Source organism: Lissotriton vulgaris, chromosome 1_1 (assembly GCF_964263255.1).
Source record: "Lissotriton vulgaris chromosome 1_1, aLisVul1.2, whole genome shotgun sequence".
In the NCBI taxonomy this organism is placed as follows: Eukaryota; Metazoa; Chordata; class Amphibia; order Caudata; family Salamandridae; genus Lissotriton; species Lissotriton vulgaris.
In genome coordinates, this window is record NC_141685.1 from 373425321 (window position 1) to 373449687 (window position 24367).

The window sequence follows — 24367 nt, forward strand, 5'->3', positions numbered from 1 at the left end:
ATGGTCTGCCTTGTCGCCAAAGAGGCAACGGCCATCAAACAGTATGTCCATAAGGGTGTTTTGGACATCAGCCGAAAAGTTGGCGGACCTCAACCAGGCGTGGCGACGAATCGCCACTGTCGTTGCCATCGCTCTGCCCAGTGAGTCCGTGGTATCCAGCACACACCGGATGGAATACCGTGCCGCATCTCGACCCCTCCGCAAGGGCTTGGGCGAGTTTAGTCCGGACCGCCTATGGACATTGTGGCAGCACGTCCGCAACCGTGTCCCACAGAGAGAGGGTGTAACGGTCCAAAAGGCACGCGGCGTTGACTGACCGCAACCTCAAACTCAGGGAGGAGAATACCTTTTTCCCGTATTGCTCATACCTCTTGGATTCCCTATCGGGGGGAGCCGTCGGGAATGCGGTCTGGGAGTTAGAGGCCTGTATGACCAGGCTCTCGGGGTGGGGTGGGTGGACAGGAAGCAAGGGTCGCCCGGAGCTGGGCTGTGGCGTCTGGCCACGTTCATATCTACAGGCTGACCTGTAGCGGGCTTGGACCAAGTGCCCAGTAGAACGTCAGACAAGGCCTCATTAAACGACAGCAGAGGCTCGGCCGAGCTTGCCTGCGGTTTAAGGACCTCAGTGAGTAGGTTAGTCTTCACAGCCGCGACGGGGAGCTCCAGGCCCAAGGCCTTGGCCGCCCGCACCACACTATAGGCAGCCCCCTCCTCCGTAGCCACGGTAGGAGGGGAGAAAAAACCAGTGTCTGGCAAGGTGTCCAGACCACTGGCTTCCCCTAGCTCACCTGTCCAGTCCTGATAAGACTGGCACTCCTGTGCCAGAGGGTCCTCAGACCCCTCCCAAACCCCCTCGCCACCCATCTCCTGAAACTCAGGACCAAAGGACGGGGCCTGGTCATAGAAGTAGAAATCTCCCATCGGCGTCGAGAGCGGCGCCGGACTCGAATCGAGGGAGGGATCGGGGACGGCGCCGCCCTAGGGGCCGGCGTCAGCGAGGTCGTAAGGTCGACCGGCGGCGACCAGGATCCGGATCCTGCGGGGGCCTGCGGCGCCGGGACCGAAGTCGCCGGCGGCGTCGGGACGAAGCACCCGACTGCGTCGGGCCGAAGCACCCGACCCGCTGGGGCCCCCGAAGGCGCCGCGGAGCCCGACGGAGGAGTGAGCGACCTCATGGCCGTGAGGAAGGCCTCGATCTCCTTCGGCGTCACGTTCTGCCCAGGGTCCGACTGGTATAAAGCAGGCCGCGGCGCCTGCGGCTCTGGCGGAGCCTCGAGGGCGGTGTCGCCTGAACCCCGGCCGCGTCATGCGAGCGTCGGGGGGGGAGTCGGAAGAGCGATGACGTCTCTTCGACTTCTTGTGGTTACCGGAGGACTTTGAGCCCGAAGACCGAGGACGACTCCCGGAGCTATGGTGGCTCCGACCCCGCGACCGGTCCCTCGACCTCCTTGCAGACCGGGACCTCGAGCGGCGCGGGGCCGACTGCCGGAGCTTGAGTCGCTTGCGGGACCGCTCTCGTCTAGCTTTGGACGTCAGGGCCTGGCAGTTGGAGCAGGCCTGGTCATCGGTCGCAGTCGGCGCAGGGTTTGAACCCGGGCATCCCTACTGGCACTGTCGGAGTCGTTAGACTTCGAAAAAGGATAAAAAATGATCGATAACGTTTAGTCAAAAATTGACTAAAGGTACCAGTTTTTCCGGATCGGCGCTTGCTGGCGTGGAAAAAAGAAGAACTGACATCAGTGCGCGAGGGCGGCGTCCAAGTACTCTGGCGACGTCATCCCGGCGCCAACGACGCAGACGACAGACGCGGAGCAGCAGACGACGCCTACCGACGCGCAGGGGTACTGCTACGCAAAAGTTTCCGGATCCAGTCTGACACCTGGGGATATTCTAAGGTAAGGAATCTAATACTAACCTGTTTGTTTCAGATCTAGGGCCCTGAAAGGGTTGACCATAACCCTAGAAATCAGTTCGCAGAATGGGGAGGATGGGTGGGGCGGTAAGGAACCCATCACTAACTAATGTTTCTTACAGATATAGTTACCGAAGTAACGTGTGCATCTGAAAGAAACACGCTAGTGATAGATTCCATACCTTAGAATAGATACCCTAGCAATACCAACCCCGGTGGTGGGTTTGCGAACCAAGATCACACCAAGAAGTCCTGGAGAACAGAACAACCAAAGAAGCTGTCTCTACGCACTTGGCTGTCCAGGCAGTAATGCTTGGTAAACGTGTGCAACGAGGCCCACGTAGCAGATGTCATGCAAGGGAACTCCCGATCCCAAAGCAGTAGTGGAGGCCGTAGCCTTGGTAGAATGGGCGCGTAGCCCACTGGGGGCTCCTTTTTAGCCAAAGAATAACAAGCCTTTGTGCACAGAACGACCCATCGCGAGATGGTCCGCTTGTGCACAGCCCGACCTTTGTTGGCACCCAAGTAGCCAACAAAGAGCTGGTCATCCACCTGGAACCGTTGTGTGCAGTTCTATTCGAATGAGAGCGCACGCTTTGGGTCCAGACGGTGGGGCCTCTCTTCCTCTTTTCGAGGGATGCTGAGGAGGAAAGAAGGTGGGCAAAGTGGTGGTCTGCCCGATGTGAAAGGTAGTGACGACCTGACCTATGGCAGAAAACATGGACGAGTCCTTAGAACAATTTTGTCCGGATGGACAGAGAGAAAAGGAGGTTTGGAAAAAAGAGCCTGGAGCTCACTCACTCTTCTGGCAGAGGTGATGGCAACCAGGAAAGCAGTCTTTAAAGTGAGAAGACGAAGAGGACAGTTGTGAAGCGGCTCAAAGGAAGCACACATCAGATATGTCGGAACCAGGTTCAAGTCCCACTGAGGCATTATGAAAGGAACAGGAGCGAACAGATGAGCAATGCCTTTTAAGAATCAACTTACAACAGGGGACTTGAAAAGGGAAGGCTGATCTGGAAGCCGTAAAAAGGCTGAAATGGCCAAGAGATAGCCCTTGATAGTGCCCAGAGCAGAGCCCTGCTGGGCCAAAGATCGAATGAAGAGGAGAACCTCTGAAACAGGGGAAGAAAGGGGATCCACAGCCTTTGCTGTGCACCATGCCACAAATGTATTCGATCTACAGGCATATACCCTTTTAGTGGAGGGACACCTGGCTGCCAAGATGAAATTACAGACTCTGGGAGGAAGGTCAAAACCTGACAACTGTCGCCGCTCAATCTCAGCAAGGAGGTGGAGGCTGGACAGGTTCGGGTGAAGGAACGTCTCCTGCTGCTGCGACAGAAGATCCTCATGAAGAGGCAGTCTGATTGGAGGATCCGTGGCCATGTTCAAGAGCTCGGGATACCAGACTCTTCATGCCCAGTCTTGAGGCACAAGAATGACTAGGGCCCGGTTGCGCTTGATCTTCTTCAGCCCTCTGGGCAGAATTGGTATAGGCGGAAAGGCGTTTAGAAGATTACGACAAAAAACGTCAAAGAGCGAGAGTCGCCATGAAAATTCCAATGCACAGAACTGCTGACATTGTGCTTTCTCTTTGGTGGCGAACCGATCTAACCAAGGCTCTCCCCACTGCTGAAAGAGACCTTGCACCACCTCCGAGTGATAATGCCTTTCGTGATCCATCATGCACCGGTGGCTAAGTGTGGCCGAACCTGCCAGGTGTTGAACCACCAGGGACATGCCCTGATGTTCCAGCCACATCCAAAGACAAAGAGCCTCCTGACACAGGAGGCTCCTGACACAAACCCACCCCGCCTTGTTTGTTGCAGTACCACTTGGCGGTGGTGTTGTCCGGGAACACCTGCACTACCCTCCCTTTGACAGAAATAAGGAATGCTTTCAGTGCAAGACAGAGCGCCCGGAGCTCCAGAAGATTGATGTGGAGCCCGAACTCCGCCGGAGACCAGAGGCCTCTGATCTCCGCATCTCCCATGTGGCTGCCTCATCCCAGTGACACATCTGTCACTGGGATGAACTCTGGCTGGAGAAGGGAGAGGGATATGCTCTAATCCTGGTTCATTAGCCACCACTGCAATTGGTGTGCAGTGCCCTTCGAGATCTGGACGACATCGGAAAGATTTTCCCGATGCTGCGCCCACTGGAACTTCAGGTCCCACTGCAGAGCCCGCATATGCCACCTGGCATGATCCACCAGCAGGATGCAAGAGGTCATGAGGCCCAGCAGCCTCACAGTCAGTCTCACCGAACCCGGGATAGAGGCTGAAACATCTGTAACATAGCCCAAACATCCCAGACTTGCTGCTTGGGAGGATAAGCCCGAAACTAAGCTGTATCCAGAACTGCTCTGATGAAAAGGAGCTTCTGAAAGGGAATCGGGTGTGACTTCGGTACGTGGATAGTGAACCGAAGCGAGTGCAGGAGGTCCGCTGTAGTCTGGAGGTGGAAGATGGCAGCCTGGGGCAAGCCTTCCTTCAACAGCCAGTCGTTGAGATAGGGGAAGAATGGAACCCCTGATCTGCGCAGATGAGCTGCGACCACCGCCATCACTTCCGTCAACACCCGAGGGGTGCGGGTGAGACCAAAGGGGAGCACAGTAAACTGAAAATGCTGTGGCCTACCGTGAACCGTAGGTAACGCCTGTAGGCTGGCAGGATGTGGAAGCAAGCGTCCTGCAAGTCCAACGCTACCATCCAGTCTCCATGGGCGAGGGAGGACAGGACCTGAGCTAATGTCAACGTTATGAACCTCTACCGGAGGAAGCGGTTGACGACTGAGACCCAAGACAGGACGTAGGCCTTTGTCCTTCTTAGGTACCAGGAAGTAGTGGTAGTAACTACGACCTACTTCTGGGACAGAAACTAGCTCGATAGCTTCCTTGGCCAAGAGAGCCATAACTTCCTGACGGAGAAGGGCCAAGTGATCCTCCAACATGCCATGGAGTGTTGGTGGCATGGAGGGAGGGGTAGTCTTGAAGGGGAGGGACTAGCCCCTGCGGACTATCTGGAAAACCCACCTGTCCGACATGATGTTGAGCCAGTGGGGGAGGCGATGGTGGATCCTGCCACCCACTGGCAACTGGTGGCCCTGAGAGGTCAGACTAGGAAGGTTTAGGAGGCCGATGCAGAGGGGGCACTGGTGGATTGGCCCGCCCACTGGCCCCCAGACCTATGGCGGTGGGTCCCACGTCCCCAGCCATGCAGAGGCTTGGTAGCTTGCACAGGGCTGTGGCTCTGGTTGGAACGTGGTGGGGCACCCCTTCTGTTGCCACGAAAGGGGCAAAAGGCGGACTGAACAGGGCAAGAGGTGGCAGTGAGGCCCAAGGATCTGGCCGTAGCTCTCGAGTCCTTGAAGAACTCGAGCACATTGTCTGCCTTGTCACCAAACAGGCGACCGCCATCAAAGGGCATGTCCAAAAGGGTTGATTGGACATCCCTGGAGAAGCAAGTGGACCTCAGCCTGGCGTAGCGCATCAGGGCTACTGACGTAGAAATCGCTCTACCCAGCGAGACAGCGGTATCCAGCCCACATCGAATGGCAAACTTTGCTGCGTCTCTACCCTCTGCAACCGCATGGGAGAGGGCGACCTAGGCCTCCTCCAGCCACTGAGGCAGCACTTGTGCAACCGTGTCCCACACAGAGTGGGTGAAACCAGCCCAAGTGACAAGCGGTTCACTGACCGCAGTCCTAAGATGGGGCAGGATTTTTTTTTTCCCAAGATGGTCCATCAGGGGGAGCAGTAGGGAATGCGCCTTTGGACCACCAAGCTCTCGGGTAGGGTGTTGGGAGAGGAAAATGGGGTCGCCCAGGGCCAGGCAGTAGCATCGGGCAATCATCCTATCCATAGAAGTCCCTATGCTGGGCTTGGACCAGTTGCCCAGAAGGATGTCTGTGAGGGCCACATTGAACGGCAGCAGGGGCTCCGGAGAGGCCGCTGCCGGCTGAAGCACCTCAGTCTGGAGGTTAGTCCTGACTTCCACCGTAGGAGGCCCAAGGCCTAAGCCGCCCTACGCAACACCACAGAGTAGGAGGCTCCCTCCTCTGTGGCCACAGGAGGGGGAGAAAGCATACCAAGTTCTGGCGAGGTATCCAGACCACTGGCCTCACCCAACTCCTCTCTCCAAGCTGGCTATCAGCTGGTCTGCCAGAGGGTCCACAGACCCCTCCCAGTCCACCTCACCTTCCTCTGGCTGCCACTCAGGGTGATAAGGAACGCCAGGATAGAACAGTGGTACAAAAGTACAGTGTGCCGTCGACGGGGAGGCGGGTTCAATGCCGGCGGGGGACACAACAGGTGTTGGAGGTGGCGGAGGCGTTGTCAAGAGGGATCGCCGCCAGGGGAGGTGTCGTGAGGTCGACCAGCACAGATCCAGATCCAGGCCTGGATCGCAGGGGCCCTGTGGCGCCAAACCCGGAGCCGCCGGCATCGAAGGCCTACAGCCCCCAGCCGAGTCCGCGGGCCATGAATGCACGCTGGCAGAGTAAGGCTGCCAAAAGAAGGAGTGAAGGACTTTGTAAAATGCACTGCTCCTGGGAAGGGAGGGAAGCTCGGAGCCGTCCCAGTAGGCTTCGCGGGCAGAGACTAAGAACGTTGACGTTCCGCGTGCCCCCGTTGTGTCGGCCGACAGACAGGGAGAAGGCGAACAGTGACGATGCTTCGACTTCTTCTTGTGCTCTACTTACCCGATGACTAAGACTTCGAGGAGGAATGATGGTGGTGGCTCCAGGACCAGTCCTGCGACCTCCCTTTTGACCTCGAGCAGCGGAGAGATGACTGCCGGGCCTCCAGAAGCTTTCGGGACCACTCCCCCAGAGACTTCGGGTTCATGGCCCGACAGTCGGAGCACGACTCGGGTCGTGGTTGCGCTCCAGGCACCAGAGGCACACGAGGTGCAGGTCCATGACTGACATCAGCTTGTGACCGGAGTCACACATCTTGAAGCCGGACCGAAGATGGGACATCCCTACGTGCACCAGGAGTCGAACGACTCAAAAAAGATGTCGACAAAGGTCTAAAAAGTGTTAGTCAAAAAATTACTATGGGTACAGCTATCACCAGATCTGTGCTGGCTGGTGCGGAAAAAGAAATAACTGATGTCAGCGTGCTTGGGTGGCATCTAAGTAGATACAGGGGAGAGGTGTGGCGCCGCGGCCAGTGCGACTGACGCTGGAATCTGGGGATCACGGTTCGATCCCCGGTGCCAGAATAGCCCAGCACCATGTGACTCTGGGCAATAGCTTGCTTAATCTTCCCAACGGCCCCTAGCGCCTAACGGGTGATTGTTCGCGCTTTACAAATGTGGATTATATTATATAGTATATTATATTATACCGCGACATCATCCCGGCGGTCACGATGTAGAAGACGAACGCTGAGTCGACTGATGCCCAAGGGTACTGCAGGGGAAAAAATTCTTCGGATCCAGTCTGATGCCTGGGGGTAATTCTTAGGTAAGGAATCTATAACCATTAGTATCTTTCAGATACACCGCATACAGACATATAGGGACCAACCGATAAATGCAGTTCCCACTATTTGCCTGTGGAGACTTGAAGAAAAGGGACCGCCCAAGAGGGGATGGACCTAGATGAGAGAATGAGAGAATAATAATAAGAAAAGTGGGAACAACCAGTGGCAAAGACCGGAAGGTCACCGCTTCCACTCCTGATGGTCCTGGAACATTGAGTGTTATTGAGAAATATGATCACATAAATGGACCAGTAGGGATTCACATGCTCTGAAGAATGCCCAAGACTGTTTAGGCTAAAATAAAAGGGCAGAAACATGTTGGCAGATAGGAAATGGGTGTCATTAGTCTCCATTCACCCATTCGGATTACGTTTTTAATCATATTTAGTGTCCTGCTGAAAAAAGGTATTACCCTAGGAACATGAAGATATTTTTTATTTCAATCTGGATTCCCTCTTCTTACGGTGTTGTCCAGTAAGATTTAACAAATCCCATTTTCAGCTACAGTCTTCAAAGAGGTTGAGTCCACCTTGGTGGAATTGACGCACCTGGGTGGGGAGAGGATTCCGATGATGAAGAATGGCACTATTAAGTGTGTGATGTTTCCTATTCCATGAAGGTTGACCTTTCATAACAAGGAGGCCAAGTATTAGCCCCCCTAAAGTCTGGAGACGTGGACTGGGCTTAATAAATTGAAGCATAGAGTACACTATTTAGTTTGCTTACTAGCTGCCACCATACCCATTTTTGTGTTTATGTGAAGTCAGTGAAGGGATGTACAGTGTTATACACTTCTCCTCTCCTACATTTGTGTTTTCATCACTATGAAACCATCAAAGCCCGAAAAAACGTGATAGAGAAAATAACGCTCCCAAAAAAGGAGGCAAAATAATAACGCATAGCGTACCACTGCAAAGGCAAACCATGGTGTAACCAAAAATGAGGGAACCAAGAACACAATGCAAGAGTTCCCTGGTCCGTAACATTGAAACTCCCAGGAGGTAGGGCACAAGAACCCTGATAGACAGCATTTTTTTTTTATGTGTCGCCATCACTGAGTAACAACGGGATAGACAGTGTCAATCATATAAGAAAATAACTATAATACAGAAGACAAAATGCGTGATCTAACGCCGCACGGAAATGACACACACACATATATATATATATATTATATATCGAATATGCTACTTACCAGTATGCATCTGTTTTTGGCATGTAGGGCTGCTGACATTCATATCTGTGCATAGATCGCCGCCTAGTGTTGGGTCCGGATGATTGCACATTGTTGTCCTGGAGGAGTCTTCGAAGTATCACGAGATAGGTGGCTCCTCCCCTGGACTACAGTGCGCATGGGCATCCTCTCCATCCTCAGATTGTTTTTCGCCATTGTGGCAGAGATGGAGTGTAATACAGCAAGTGATGACCATGCTAAGAGTAATTCTGAGTGCTGCAGCCGCTACAGGCGCCGGGAGGGGGGCGGGCGATATGAATGTCAGCAGTCCTACATGCCAAGAACAGATGCATACTGGTAAGTAGCATATTCAGTTCGAGGCATGTGGGCTGCTGAGATCATATCTGTGCATAGAATATATAGCAGTCCCTCTATTAGTGGCGGCCGCCCGTGCCAGCTGCAGCACTCTGAAAAAGTGTTTTTAGAACAGCCTGTCCTACAGCTGCCTGCTGGTTGGAGTGCACATCTACGCATGAGTGTTTTGTAAATGTGTGTATGGTAGACCATGTGGCTGCTCTACAGATTTCCTCTAAAGGAATGTTTCCAAGGAAAGCCATGGAGGCCCCCAACTTTCGTGTGGAGTGGGCTCTTGGGGGAACCGTTAACGTGCGCTTAGCCTTTTGACAACAAATCTGTATGCACTTAACGATCCACCTGGCTATACCTGCTTTGGAAATGGGGTTGCCTTTGTGTTGTGGTGAAAAGGCAACAAACAGTTGTTTTGTTTTCCTAAAATCTTTTGTCCTATCTATGTAGTACATTAGAGCACTTTTGACGTCTAGTGTGTGGAGCATTCTCTCTGCCACTGACCCAGGATTTTGGAAGAATACTGGCAGTTCTATAGCTTGATTAATATGGAACTGCGAAACCACTTTAGGCAGAAACTTAGGGTTAGTGCGTAGTACCACCCTGTTGGAGTGAATCTGTATGAATGGCTCCTGGATAGTTAGTGCCTGAAGTTCACTAACTCGTCGTACCGATGTGATTGCTATTAGGAAAGCCACTTTCCACGTCAAGAATTGTATCTCGCATGAGTGTAGAGGCTCAAAAGGTGGACCCATCAGTCTGGTGAGGACCACATTCAGGTTCCATACAGGTGCTGGTGGGTGTCGGGGAGGAATAACTCGTTTGAGTCCCTCCAGAAAGGCTTTGATGGCAGGCACTCTGAAAAGTGAGAGATGCTGCCTGTTTTGGAGATAAGCTGCTATTGCGGACAAATGTATACGAATGGAAGCATAGGCCAGATTGCATTTGTATAGGTGTAACAGATAACAGATGATGTTGTGCGTAGATGCATCTAGCGGATTAATGTCGTTGTTGGCACAATAAATGACAAACCGCTTCCATTTTGCCGCGTAACATGCTCTAGTGGTGGGCTTTCTTGCCTCCCTTATGATATCCATACAGTCAGGAGGCAGGTTTAGGTAGCCAAATTCTAAGACCTCAGGAGCCAGATCGCCAGGTTGAGCTGTTGCGGATCTGGATGCTGAATGTCGCCATGGCTCTGCGTCAAACGCCTGGGCGTGAGGTGCAGCTTTTGATGCGGTACCACAGAGAGTTCTAGAAACGTGGTGCACCATGGTTGGCGTGCCCACGTCGGAGCAACCAGGATGAGAGTCATCAAAGTGTTGCTTCAGCTTGCATGCCACTAGCGGTATTAGTGGTGCTGGGGGAAAAGCGTACGCAAATATGCCTGACCAGTTCATCCATATCTCATTTCCCTGCGACTGTGGAAACCTGGCAGCAAAGCTTTGGCATTTCGCGTTTTCCTTTGTGGCGAATAGGTCTATCTCTGGATGACCCCACTGCTGGAAGTACGGGCGGAGTACTGATGGATGTATCTCCCACTCGTGCATCTGGTGGCTGTGCCTGCTGAGCAGGTCCGCCATCTGATTGTCCTTGCCTGGGAGGTGTTCTGCCATGAGGAAGATGTTTCTCTGAATGGCCCACTTCCACATGCTCTGAGCCAGATGAGACAACTGTGGAGAGTGTGTACCTCCCTGCTTCTGTATGTAGTACATGGCCGTCATGATGGCCGTCCGGATCAACACAACCTTGTTGCACAAATGTACTTTGAATGCTTTCATTGCCATGAAGATAGCCATCAGTTCCAGAAGGTTGATGTGCATCCTCTTCTGCTGTGCTGTCCATAGTCCCAGCACTGTGTAGTGGAGTACATGAGCTCCCCATCCCTGGAGAGATGCGTCCGTCATCAGTATAATCTGTGGCACAGGCTCCTGGAACGGTCGGCCCTTGCAAAGGTTTTGTGGATTCCACCAATGCAGAGAGTTGTACGCGTGACCGGTCACCAACACTAGGTCTTTCAATTGTGAGCCTGATTCCACTGACGTGCTAAGCACTCCTGAAGCGGACGCATGTGTAGTCTCGCGTGCGGGACTATGAAGATGCAGGAGGCCATCATGCCTATCAACTGCATGAATACTCGTGCTGGAAGCGAGTGTTGTGGTTTGAATTTCCGTATCAGCAATTGCATGCTGTTGATCCTCACTGAATTTGGCTGTGCTTTGGCTGCCAGAGTGTCTGTTGTCGCGCCCAGGTACTGCCGTACGTGGGCGGGCTGAAGGTGGGACTTTGGATAATTCAGTGAGAACCCCCGATCGTGAAGGTGAATGGTGTGGGACATGTGGGCGGCACATTGCTGGGCCGACTTTGCCTGGATAAGCCAGTCGTCCAGATAAGGGTAGACGTGAACGTTCTGTCTCCGTAGGTGTGCAGCCACCGTCGCCAGGCACTTGGTAAGCACCCTGGGTGCTGTCGTCACTCCAAAAGGGAGGACCTTGAACTGATAATGCTGATCCTGAATGGTAAATCTGAGATATTTTCTGTGTGACGGGTGTAGCGGTATATGGAAATATACATCTTTTAGATCCAGTGTTGCGAGGAAATCTCCCTGACTGAGTAACGGTAGAACCTGCTGTAATGTGAGCATGTGAAAGTGTTCTGATAGAATGGACAGGTTTAGGGGCGTGAGGTCCAGTTTGGGTCGAGGGACCCGTCCTTTTTTGGGATCAAGAAGTACAGCGAGTACACCCCTGCACCCTTTTGTTCCACAGGCACGAGCTCTATGGCTCCTTTTTGCAGCATGCTGAATACCTTCTGCTGCAATAATTGTAAATGCTCTGCGTACATAGGAAGGTGTCTTGGGGGTATGTTGGGTGGAGTGGATGTTAACTCCAGACAATAACCGTACTTGATAAGCTGCCTCACCCACCTGTCTGTGGTGATTGATTTCCAGACCGGCAGGAACTGTTGTAGTCTCCCCCCGACCGGTGTGGTATGGTCGGGGGGCAGTGACAAGACGTCACTGTTTGGTAGTGGCGGAGGATCGGGAGCTGTTGTTTCCACGACCTCTGCCCTTGGTGCTGTTTCCACGATAGCTACCCCTATTGTGCTTGTTGTAGGTGGTCTGCGTGCCTCCTTTACTGTATTTTGACTGCTGTGATAGCTAGCCTCTGGAAGCTCCTCCAGTGTTGGAGCGACGAAAAGAACCACCCCTGAACTGCTGCGACTGTAGAGCACCCATAGATTTTGCAGTCTCTGTGTCCTTAATTTTTTCTAAGGTGGTGTCCACCTCTGAGCCAAATAAGTGATCAGGGTTAACCGGCTGATTGAGGATGGTTGTTTGTATCTCGGGCTTAAAGCCGGAGATTCTTAGCCAGGCATGTCGTCGTAACATCACACTTGTATTAATCGCCCTGGCTGCAGTGTCTGCTGCGTCCAGCGCACACTTAATAGATGCGTTTGATATAAGCTTCCCTTCTTGTATTAGCATCTCTGCTGCCTCCTTATACTCATCTGGCAAGTGTTGTAACAGGGTCTCGAGTATATCATAATGAGCCCGGTCATATCTGGCTAAGAGTGCCTGTGTGTTAGAGATTCGCCAGATATTGGCCGCTTGAGCTGCCACCCTATTCCCTGATGCTTCTAGCACTTTAGATTCCTTATCTGAAAGAAACACGTTAGTATTAGATTCCTTACCTTAGAATATCCCCAGGAGTCAGTCTGGATCCGGAAACTTTTGCGTAGCAGTACCCCTGCGCGTCGGTAGGCGTCGTCTGCAGGCGTCCCCTGCGGCTCCGCGTCCGTCGTCGGCGACGTGCGCCGTGATGACGTCGCTGGAGTATATAGACGCCGCCTCCGCGCGCTGACGTCAGTTCTTCTTTTTGTCCGCGCCAGTAAGCGCAGATCCGAAGAGCAGTACTCCGGTCTTTTGACCAAGTTTTGTTCACTTTCTATATCTTTTTGGTGCCTGGTAGGATGCCCGGTTTCAAGAATTGTGACTGTTGTGACCGCACGATGTCGGTCACGGACCATCACCGACTCTGCCTCCGGTGCCTGGGCCCCGACCACGACGTGGACGCCTGCGTCGATTGCCGGGCTCTGACTAATAAGGCTAGACGGGAGCGGTCCCGCAAGCTACTCGAGCTCCAGGTGTCGGCCCAGTGTCGGGAGCGGTCCCGGTCCGGCCGGAGGTCCAGGGAGCGTTCGAGGGAGCGGTCGCGGAGCCGCGCCAGACGCTCCGGAAGTCGCCACCATTCGTCGGGCTCTTCAGGTAAGAAACACAAGAAGTCGGGGCGTCGTCATCGTACCCGCGACGCGGCCGGGGGTTCGGGTGACCCCAACCCCGCGGCTCCGCGAGAGTCGCCGGCGCGGCCTGCTCCATACCCTCCGGTCCCTGGCAAGGTGTGACGCCTGAGGAGATTGAGGCGTTCCTCATGGCCATGAGGGCGCTCGCTTCTCCGACGGGGCCTACGGCGCCTTCGGGCCCAGTGCTACCGTCTGGGGGCCCTAGCGGTTCGGTGTCCCTGACTCGACGCCATCGGGTGCTCCGGCCCCGGTGCCGCCGACGGCTCCGACCCCGGCGCCGCAAGGGCCTTCGGGGTCGACGCCGGCTGGTCTGCCGGCCTCTCCGGCGCCGATTCCATCAGGGTTACCCCCGGCGCCGTCCCCGCGCGGCGCCGGTTCCCCTGTGCCGGCTCCGGGCGGCGTCGTCCCCATACCCTCCCCGAATCCGGACGCGGAGTCGGACCGGCGTCGCACGACGCCAGGCTCGACGCCGATGGGGCCTGTGAACCCCGAGGAGCCGGTCTACATTGTTGACTCCGAATATGGAGATGATGTAGAGTACGGAGAGGGTTGGGAGGGGTCTGAGGACCCTCTGTCACGTGAGTGTCAGTACGACGTGGACTGGACAGGTGATTTGGGTGATGCCAGTGGTCTGGACGACTCTCCTAACCCTGGCTTTGTCTCTCCTCCTTCCGTGGCATCGGAGGAGGGAGCTGCCTATTCAGTGGTGTTGATGAGGGCTGCCAAGGCCTTACACCTTGAGCTCCCCGTCACGGCCGTGAGGCCTAACATCCTCACTGAGGTCTTCAAACCGCAGTCATGCCCACAGGAGCCACTGCTGCCATTTAACAAAGCCTTGTCAGACGTTCTGTTGGGCACGTGGTCCAGGCCCTCTTCAGGTTCGCCTGTTGATCGGTACGTGGCCAGACGCCACCGTCCTTGTCCGGACGACCCCAAGTTCCTGTCCACACATCCCACCCCTGAGAGTCTGGTGATCCAGGCCTCGACTTCCCAGACCGCATTCCCGTCGGCCCCGCCCGACCGGGAATCTAAGAGGTATGACCAGTATGGCAAGAAGGTCTTCTCGTCCCTGAGTTTGGGACTGCGGTCTTGCAACACCGCTTGCCTCTTGGGCCGCTACACCCACTCTGTGTGGGATACGGTCGCGGAACTGCTGCCAGAATGCCCCATGGAGGTGCGGGCGAAGCTCGGCAAGGCTGTGGCTGAGGGCCGAGATGCAGCAAAATATTCCATACGGTGTGGTCTTGATACGACCGACTCGCTGGGCAGAGCGATGTCCACGACGGTGGCGATTCGTCGCCACGCCTGGCTGAGATTCGCCAACTTTTCGGCAGATGTCCAGAATGCCTTGATGGACATGCCGTTTGATGGCTGTTGCCTGTTTGGTGACAAGGCGGACCACGAGCTGGAACGCTTCAAGGACTCCAGGGTCACGGCCAAGTCCTTGGGTCTCTCGACCCAGCGCCTGCAAACGGGTTCGTTTCGCTCCTTTCGTGGCCAAGGAAGGGGCGTCCCCACACGTGCTGCCAGCCACGCGCCGCAACAATCTTTTCAACGCGGTGGCGGCCGTGGAAACCGCCGTGGAGGCGGTCAGGGTCAACGGCGGGGTCAGGCCACACCTCCCCCCGCAGCATCTGCCTCCAAATCCTCCTAGTCCGTGCTTTCAGGCCCATGTGACGCCAGTGGGTGGCAGGGTTCGCCATCACCACGCCCGCTGGCGCACAATCACATCGGACAGGTGGGTGCTGCAACTCGTCCGAAGGGGCTACTCCCTCCCCTTCGAGACCACTCCTCCAGCCATGCCACCGCAGAACCACCGTGTGTCGGGGGACCACTTGACACTTCTGCAGGAGGAAGTTACGGTCCTCTTGGCCAAGGGGGCCATCGAGCGCGTTCCTGGGCCAGAAGTAGGGCGTGGTTGCTATTCCCACTACTTTCTGGTGCCCAAGAAGGACAAAGGGGGCCTACGTCCTATCTTGGATCTACGGAACGTCAACGGCTTCCTCCGGAAGGAGAAGTTCAAGATGTTGACATTAGCTCAGGTCTTGGCTGCTCTAGACCCGCAATACTGGATGGTAGCGTTGGACTTGCAGGATGCGTATTTTCACATCACCGTCCTGCCGGCCCACCGGCGTTACCTGCGGTTCACGGTAGGCCAGGAGCACTTTCAGTTTATCGTGCTCCCCTTCGGCCTTACCAGCGCCCCACAGGTGTTCACAAAGGTGTTGGCGGTGGTCGCAGCCCATCTGCGCAGGTTGGGAGTTTTCAGTCTTCCCCTACCTAGACGACTGGTTGTTGAAGGCGGGCTCGCCCCAGACAGTCGTCCACCACCTTCAGATGACGGCAGACCTCTTGCACGACCTGGGGTTCTCCATCAATGTGCCGAAATCACACCTGTGTCCCTCTCAGAAGCTCCTTTTCATCGGAGCGGTTCTGGACTCGGCGCAGTTTCGGGTTTATCCTCCGGAACGGCGGGTCCGGGATATACAGGCTTTGATTCCCATCTTTCAGCCGCTATCCGAAGTTTCGGTCAGGTTGACGCTGCGGCTGCTGGGGCTGATGGCTTCCTGCATCCTTCTGGTGCATCACGCCCGGTGGCGGATGCGGGCTCTGCAGTGGGACCTTAAGTTTCAGTGGGCCCAGCATCAGGGCAACTTGTCCGACCACATCTTGATCTCGGAGGGCACTGCGAGACAACTGCAGTGGTGGCTTACGGACCGCGATTGGGTCAGAGGCAGATCCCTCTCCCTTCCCCAACCGGAGCACGTTGTCGTGACGGACGCGTCCCTCCAGGGCTGGGGAGGCCACTTGGGAGAGGCGGAGATCAGAGGCATCTGGTCTCCGGCGGAGTCCCGGCTCCATATCAACCTGTTGGAGCTACGGGCGATTCGTCTAGCACTGAAGGCATTCCTCCCCTTTGTCACCGGGTGTGTAGTGCAGGTGTTCACAGACAACACCACCGCCATGTGGTACTGCAACAAACAGGGCGGGGTGGGGTCGTGGACCCTTTGCCAGGAGGCTCTGCGTCTCTGGCAGTGGCTGGAACGTCAGGGCGTGACTTTGACGGTTCAACACCTGGCAGGTTCTCTGAACGCCAGGGCGGACAAACTCAGCCGTCGGTGCTCGATGGATCACGAATGGCGTCTGAACTCGGACGTGGCGCAAGGCCTCTTTCTGCAATGGGGAGAGCCTTGGTTAGATCTATTCGCCACAGAAGAGAACGCGCAATGTCATCAGTTCTGCGCGTTGGAGTTTCCAAAACGGCACTCGCACGGCGACGCCTTTCGGCGCGAGTGGAGTTGCGGTCTGTTATACGCCTTTCCGCCTATACCACTTCTGCCCAGAGTGCTGAAGAAGATCAGGCGCGACCGGGCCCAAGTTATCCTTGTGGCTCCGGACTGGGCTCGAAGGTACTGGTATCCCGAGCTACTCAGCATGTCAATCGGTCCCCCGATCTGCCTGCCCCTTCAGGAGGACCTTCTGTCGCAGCAGCAGGGGACGGTCCTCCACCCGAACCTGTCCAGTCTCCACCTCCATGCTTGGAGATTGAGCGGCGGCAGTTGAGGCCATTTGACTTGCCTCCAGAAGTCTGTGATGTAATTCTGGCAGCCAGGCGTCCCTCCACAAAGTCGGTATACGCCTGTCGGTGGAACAGATTTGTGGCATGGTGCACAGCAAAGGCTGTGGATCCTCTTTCTGCCCCTCTTTCCGAGGTTCTTCTGTTTCTTCTCTCTCTTGCCCAGCAGGGCTCTGCTCTGGGCACTATCAAGGGCTACCTTTCGGCCCTTTCAGCCTTTCTAAGGCTTCCTGATCAGCCTTCTTTGTTCAAGTCCCCAATTGTAACGAGATTCTTGAAGGGCATCACACACATGTATCCACCTGTTCCGTTTGTGATGCCTCCGTGGGACTTGAACCTGGTTCTAACCTCTTTGATGTGTGCTCCCTTTGAGCCCCTTCATTCTTGTCCTCTCCGTCTCCTGACTTTAAAGACGGCTTTCCTGGTTGCCATCACCTCTGCCAGGAGAGGGAGTGAGCTCCAGGCTCTTTCTGTCCAACCTCCTTTCCTGTCCATTCATCCTGACAAGGTGGTTCTAAGGACTAGACCTTCTTTCCTGCCCAAAGTAGTTTCTGCTTTTCACATCGGGCAGTCCATCACCTAAACCTCCTTCTTCCCGCCTCCGCATCCTTCAAAGGATGAAGAGCGGCTCCATCGTCTGGACCCAAAACGTGCGCTTTCATTTTATATGGATCGCACACGCCAGTTCCGGGTGGATGACCAACTGTTTGTTGGCTACGTGGGTGCGAAGAAGGGACGGGCGGTACATAAACGGACCATCTCTCGGTGGGTCGTTCTGTGCATCAAAGCGTGCTACTCTTTGGCTCGGAAGGAGCCTCCTGTTGGGCTGAGGGCCCATTCCACTCGGGCCACGGCGGCTACTACTGCCCTGGGCCGGGGAGTCCCCTTGCAGGACATTTGCCAGGCGGCTACGTGGGCCTCGCTGCACACCTTTGCGAGGCACTACTGCCTGGACAGTCAAGTCCGGAGGGATGGCTTCTTTGGCCGTTCTGTCCTCCAGGACTTTCTGGTGTAGGAATGTATTGGTTCGCAGACCCACCACCGGGGTTGGTATTGCTAGGGTATCTATTCTAAGGTAAGGAATCTAATACTAACGTGTTTCTTTCAGATGAACAAGTTACTTACCTTCGGTAACGATATATCTGTAAGAAACATTAGTTAGTATTAGATTCCTTACCGACCCACCCATCCTCCCCGTTCTGCGAACTGATACCTAGGGTTAAGGACATCCCTTTCAGGGCCCTAGTTTTCAAATGGCACCAGTGTTGGTTCTCACATGGCTCTGCGTGTTCTGGCGCGGAAAAGCTGTGTGCAAAGAACTGACGTCAGCTCACGGAGGCGGCGTCTATATACTCCAGCAACGTCATCACGGCGCACGACGCCGACGACGGACGCGGAGCCGCAGGGGACGCCTGCAGACGACGCCTACCGACGCGCAGGGGTACTGCTACGCAAAAGTTTCCGGATCCAGACTGACGCCTGGGGATATTCTAAGGTAAGGAATCTAATACTAACTAATGTTTCTTACAGATATATCGTTACCGAAGGTAAGTAACTTGTTCGTCAGGGGGAGGAGCATCACCCGTTGTTTGTGAGTTCGCCCTTTTACGGGCATTGGAAACCACTAAAGAGTCCAACGGCAACTGTCCCTTGATGTACGTAGGGTCCACAGGTGCTGGTTTGTATTTCTTCTCAATTCTGGGGTTTATTACCCTTGCCCTTGTGGTCTCCTTAAAGATGTCTCCAGCATGTTTCAGGACACCTTTTAGCATGGGTAGAGTTTTGACAGTTCTCTCTGAGGTGGAGAAGGTGTCAAACAAAAAGTCCTCTTCAATAGGGTCAGCATGGAGCTGGACATAATGATTTTTTGCTGTCCTCTCAATAAGTGCATTAAACGCAGCCGTGTCCTCTGTAGGTGATGTTTTAATAGCATAGACATGACTGTCGGGGGCAGTTTGTGGATCCCCTGGGTCAACAGCATCTGTCCAGGGTTCAGTGTGATCTTCTGGATCAGTGTCTACAGGATAACTGTAATCCTCATTGTCACCATCCCCTACATCCACATCTGAGTATATGGGGGAAATAGGAGCAGTGTCTTGTCCATGTGGTTGTATAGGTTCAAAAAGAAGGTGACGTAGCAGAATCCCTCTTTTTCTTCAATGGAATTTTATATGACTCCATAGGTTGTTCTGGGGCGATCTTTCGCTTGAAAATGGAAAGTCTACCCATCTCAGCGTCGATGAAGTGCCTCGAATGATCTTCGTTTGGAGGTTGTCGATGCTTAGTGGCCCCTTCCGTAGTTGTAGGCTTCGGCCCCGTGGACACCTTCTTGGCCGCCTCGACGCCCGTCTTAGGTGCGAACGCCTTAGGTACCACTTTCGACGGCAGTGTGAACTGAATCGGTGCCGACGACTTCGAAGGTTTACTGACTGGCTTCGGGGGTGGAGTGGCCTTCGGTCCGACAGCAATAGCCTTCTCTCTAATGCGCTGCAGCGAGTCCGACACCTGCTTAGAAAAGGAGGCGGATGGCTGTGTTGACTCGACGGGGTCTTTAGAGCCACTGGCAGTTGTGGACTCGAGGCCTTTACTGCCCTTAGCCTGTCGAGTCGACGTGTAGGATCGATAACGGTTTGAGTTTCGAGTCCCTTGTTAGTGTCTACGGCTTTCGGCGGCGACTTCTTCGGGTCGACGTCCTTGACCATTTTCTTCGGTGCCCCGGTCTTTGGCTCGACACTCTTTAGCGACCTCCCCGGGTCGATAGCACTCTTCTGTTTCGTCGGTGCCGATGGTTCAGAAGTCTTCGATCCGACCAAAGTAATACGTACTTTCGGTTTCGATTTTGCTTCAGGTGCTTTTGGTTTTGTAGACACTGATGCTTTTGGTTTCGATTTCGATCGGTCAACCGATGGCTCGTTTGAAATGTCCGTAGCCGGGCCTTGAGGCGAGGCTCTAGAACTAAGCGTTTGATCTTGGGTAAGGCCGCGTGGCGATCCCTCGACCTGAGCCTTATCAAGTGTTTGGGTTGCGGCCCCCGTACTAACGGTTGGGCATAGCTCCTCGCTCGAGCTATCTTCCACGGCCCCAAAGTCGTCTCCTACCTCTTCGACGACGTCTTCATTATCGACCATTTCCACATCCGCGTCGTAACTGGAGTCGATCTCCGATGCAGGATCAGACAGGTTCTCTTGAACTTCCTGCTCGACTCCCTCATCTTCCTCGGCATCGAAGATGTTCACCGGGTCAGGTGCCGTCTGCTGGGCCTCCTTTTGCGCTGCGCGTCGAAGGCGAATCGTCTTCTTGGAGCGGAACCGAGAACAAGCCATACAGCTTGCTTCATCGTGATCCGGAGACAGGCACTTGTTGCACACCGGGTGGACATCGATGTGAGGATACTTGGAGTTGCAAACGGGACATCTCTTGAACGGGCTCTGTTCCATAATGGATCGTCGATAAGGCCTCTGGCGTCGACCGGGCCTTAAGTGCTGAAAAGCCACGTGGCTCTTCTTGACGTCCGGCTCGAAGATAGAGCTGGAACAAGTACTGGGCACTGATCGCAAGACAATACCGATGATCACTAAAGGCCTTTTGGCCAAATATAAAGTTTTTTATCGATTCCAAACTTGAGTTGACAAATATACATCCGAACCCAATGGCGGAAAAAAACAATCTGAGGATGGAGAGGATGCCCATGCGCACTGTAGTCCAGGGGAGGAGCCACCTATATTGTGATACTTCGAAGACTCTTCCAGGACAACAATGTGCAATCATCCGGACCCAACACTAGGCGGCGATCTATGCACAGATATGAATTCAGCAGCCCACATGCCTCGAACATATATAGTATATATGTATAGTCTGACTACAAGTGTGCGTGCCAGAACGCACCCAGGGCTAGTTAACCCCTTCGATGCTCATGACGAGCTCAGCCCCGTCATGCAGTACACTGGTCGTGTGCTCATGACGAGCTGAGCTCGTCATGATCCTTGAAGTTTAAGATTCCTCAGCACAGAGGGGGAATTGCTGCAGCACTGATGGTGATAAAGATGCATATCAGATATATATATATATATATATAGAGAGAGAGAAATCTCATCAGGCCTCATGGCAGAAAAGGGAGGCTAGAATCTGCTAGATGTAGGTCAATTTTCCGGTGTGCTCCAGGTCTGAGGGCGCCGAGAGCCTGAGAAAGTAACTGGCATGAATGCGCCTGCTCATCCCTTCCAGAGGATTACTGCTTTGAAATTTTCTGATCCAGCCTGACACCTGAAGAATATTCACAAGTTGAGGAATGCATGGTTAGATACAGTATGGAGAAAAGAGCATTATTAAAGGTACCACAAGACAAATTGAAAAGGAGCGTATTTTGTATACATCTATTTTCAGCCGTAATTCAAGCCACCAAAAAGTTCAGAAAAATATCCAATATGATCAAATTCAGTATAATTCAACTCTCAAGAGTCTCGCCATTGTGTTTCAGAATTCAACTTTTATTCAATTTTCCAAACAACTCTTTTCAATCAGCCCAGCCAATGTGTTTTGTTCAATAGGACTTCATCACATCAGGGTTTAGAATTCCAATACTGTATATTGAATGATGTGTTGTATAACACCTAGGGGTTAGTCATGAGATTCTACCAGGACACACGGGAGAAAAAGATACATTTGGGGGTACTTCACCACCCAGTAAAGGAGACTATTTCCTCAGGAAGATATTGCACCAGAAGTTATACAACATGTCATTCAAAAATTGGAAAAATGAGTAAAAGTTGGATTCTGAATCTGAAACACAATGGCAAAACTCCTGAGAACAGAATTGTATATAAAATATGCTCCTTTTCAATTTGCCTTGAAGTGGTTGAATATGTGTGATCATTAAGCGGTGGGGGTCACGAAAAAAGTGGAGCATAGCAGTTCACAATATATCTAATAATAAGCACTGTTGCGACGAGAGGGCCCACACTGCTTTTCTTTGTTTTCGGTTCATTATTAAAGATAAGTAACTTTTTCCACTGGCTCTGTGATATGACATATTGTAATGAGCAACTGGATGTTTATTGGGAATTGATACCTCCCCTGTCAAGGCCAAAAGACATTTTGGCCCATCTATGGGTCTACCTACTGCGTATGTCTGAGTAGAGACCCATGCATACATAACAACCCTAGGTCTTGATGTAAGCTCTTTGATCAAGTATGGTTTGTGCGTCTCTGGTGTGACTTACCAGTGTTGATCATGCTAGGTCAATGAGTAGATACAGAGTATAATGTTTTTTTAATTTTTTTTTTTTAAAAACCTTTATTGTAGCATTCAGTAAAATACAAGTATGGGCCTACAACCGCAGGGGCCGGCCGCTAGGCAAATTAGAATCTCCGATATCCCAGTATGACACAGCTCATCAGCCGATTCAGGATAAAACTTGTATCAGAATGCACAACTGGGTCCCAGGATGAGACAGAGGTTTCATTTTATATTTTACAAGAGAGGATCAGGTGCCATACAATCAAACAGAATGCGGGGGACAGGGTAAAAAACAGGATATGCATGTAATGACCACTATAATGGAGAATTGGCGCCAGAGCATATAGATCGGTACAAAAGAACACACAATATACTTCCATGTTGCGCCAGTACTCGGAGCCTGCCCACCCAGGAATCAGGATTTCATAAGAGCATAAGCACGAAATACAAGCAAACGATAAGAATCCGAATGATTCGTAGATATGCTGATCCTTTAAGAAAGAGAGAGAAAGAAAGAAAGGCCATAGAAAATAAAAAAGGCAAAATAAAAAAATAAAAACCTCCAGCCCCCCACCCTGCACCCCTGCAAATGGCTACAGCCTGACCCCACTAGCAGCATGCCTGTCGCCCCTAATAACTAAAACCCCAAAGGTCGGAGAAAGAAACGGAGGAGGGCATATCCATGTGGGCTCCCAGCCCCTTTAGACCCCCCCCCCTGAAACAGCCACCCCCTATCACCAAAAGACAAGTTTAAGACAACAATATAGAAGAAAGTAGAGGGTACCGTGAGACACCCCCCAGCCTGTTAGAGCAAACAGTTGCAGGTCCAACACTTATGAAAACCACTCCAACCCTTCCCGACCCAGTCGATCTTAACCTTGGCCCCTCCGAACAAGAACACAAACCCCTCCCAGCGAGATCCAAAGGCACACAAAGAAGCAATAAAGAAGAAGAGAGTCATCAGAAAGCAGCCCATGGCTACCGGCAGGCAGTGAGTCCACAGGAACTATAGACGCAGACGGACTCTCCCTCCTAGTTGAATAGTCCCAATGTGTATTGCACAGGAGTCGTAGCGTCACCAGGAAAGGAGAAGATGACCACAAAATGAATGGAAAGTCACAAACAAAAGTCTCCGGGAGGGGAACGCCTGACGTTATCTCCAAAGCCGGTGGTGGTGGAAGGTTCAGCAATACCATGACATCCTCGGGAACACCGTCTCCTAGGGCATCATCCGATGGTTCCAATACTTGTTTACTCACGGGGATCTCGCACAGAGTCAAAATGGCCACGGTATGAATGGCTGTAGATTCCTGTTCCAACAATAAGGCTGGGCCCGGTTCCACCAGGAGCATCTCAGATAGGCGCGTGTCCAATTTGCTCAACAAAGTATCCACATGTGAGCGAAATGCCCAAAGATCTGCCAGTATTGACCTCAGCGATGGCTCATGCACCGTTCGGTCCATATTCTCATGCCCGATATCAGTCACAATCACCTCCCCGGGTGAATCTGGCATCCTCGGGGGGGGGGGACAGACAGGACCACGAACGCGCAAATGCGAGGGGGTGACCAGTCTTTGTCCGCAGCCGCGGTCAACCCAGTTAAGGCCGCAGGCCAGAGAACCCGAACCACCGAACCCCGGCGGGCGCAAACCGGGTCCGCGGGACGGGGGCCCCCACCCGCAGCCGGCAGCAAGCTGACTCACCCCTCGGTCGATGCTGAGCAATGAAAACGATCGCTGCCAATTTCGGGCTGAATTAAAGCCTCCACTCCGGTCGACCGGACCCAGCCCGACTCTTCTTGCCAATGTTGTTGCACTACAGCCCGGCTGTGAAAGTACTCCAGGACCCGGCTTCACCGCTGGAGTAGGCCGCAAACTTCAACTCGATGGAACTTCGTCAAACAAGCCGATAAAAGTTTCCGGATTTCACCATCGGAGTGCGGAACAGTTCATGCACACAGAGACTAGGCGTAAAGTCAGGATAATGTACAGGATACCGTGGCGGGTTACGGAGGTCGGCGGAGCCGGGAGCCTAAGCAGCCATCTTGCTTGCTGACGAAGCTCCTCCCACAGAGTATAATGTTATAGCAGGTGAGGGTCAGCAGGTTTGCTGTATCTGTGACTACTATGGATTCTACAGTAGTCACAAGGTGTAAGGTGGATGCTAGTAGGATGCCGAAAAGGTGAAAAACATATTCTATGCATTTTACTATAAATGCTAGGTGTACTGCAGTCGGTCTGCAATAAAGCACAGTTAAAATAAGGAAGGCTGATACAAAGTATAAAGACAGTGTTTGCGGAGTGGAGAAC

At 53.3% G+C, this 24367-nt stretch overlaps 1 protein-coding gene across 4 annotated transcripts in view; it reads right to left on the reverse strand.

Annotated features, from left to right (window-relative positions):
* Window positions 1-24367, reverse strand: part of NRDC (nardilysin convertase) — a 2107381-nt gene that overhangs the window by 88513 nt on the left and 1994501 nt on the right. The gene's annotated exons all lie outside the window — the stretch shown is intronic.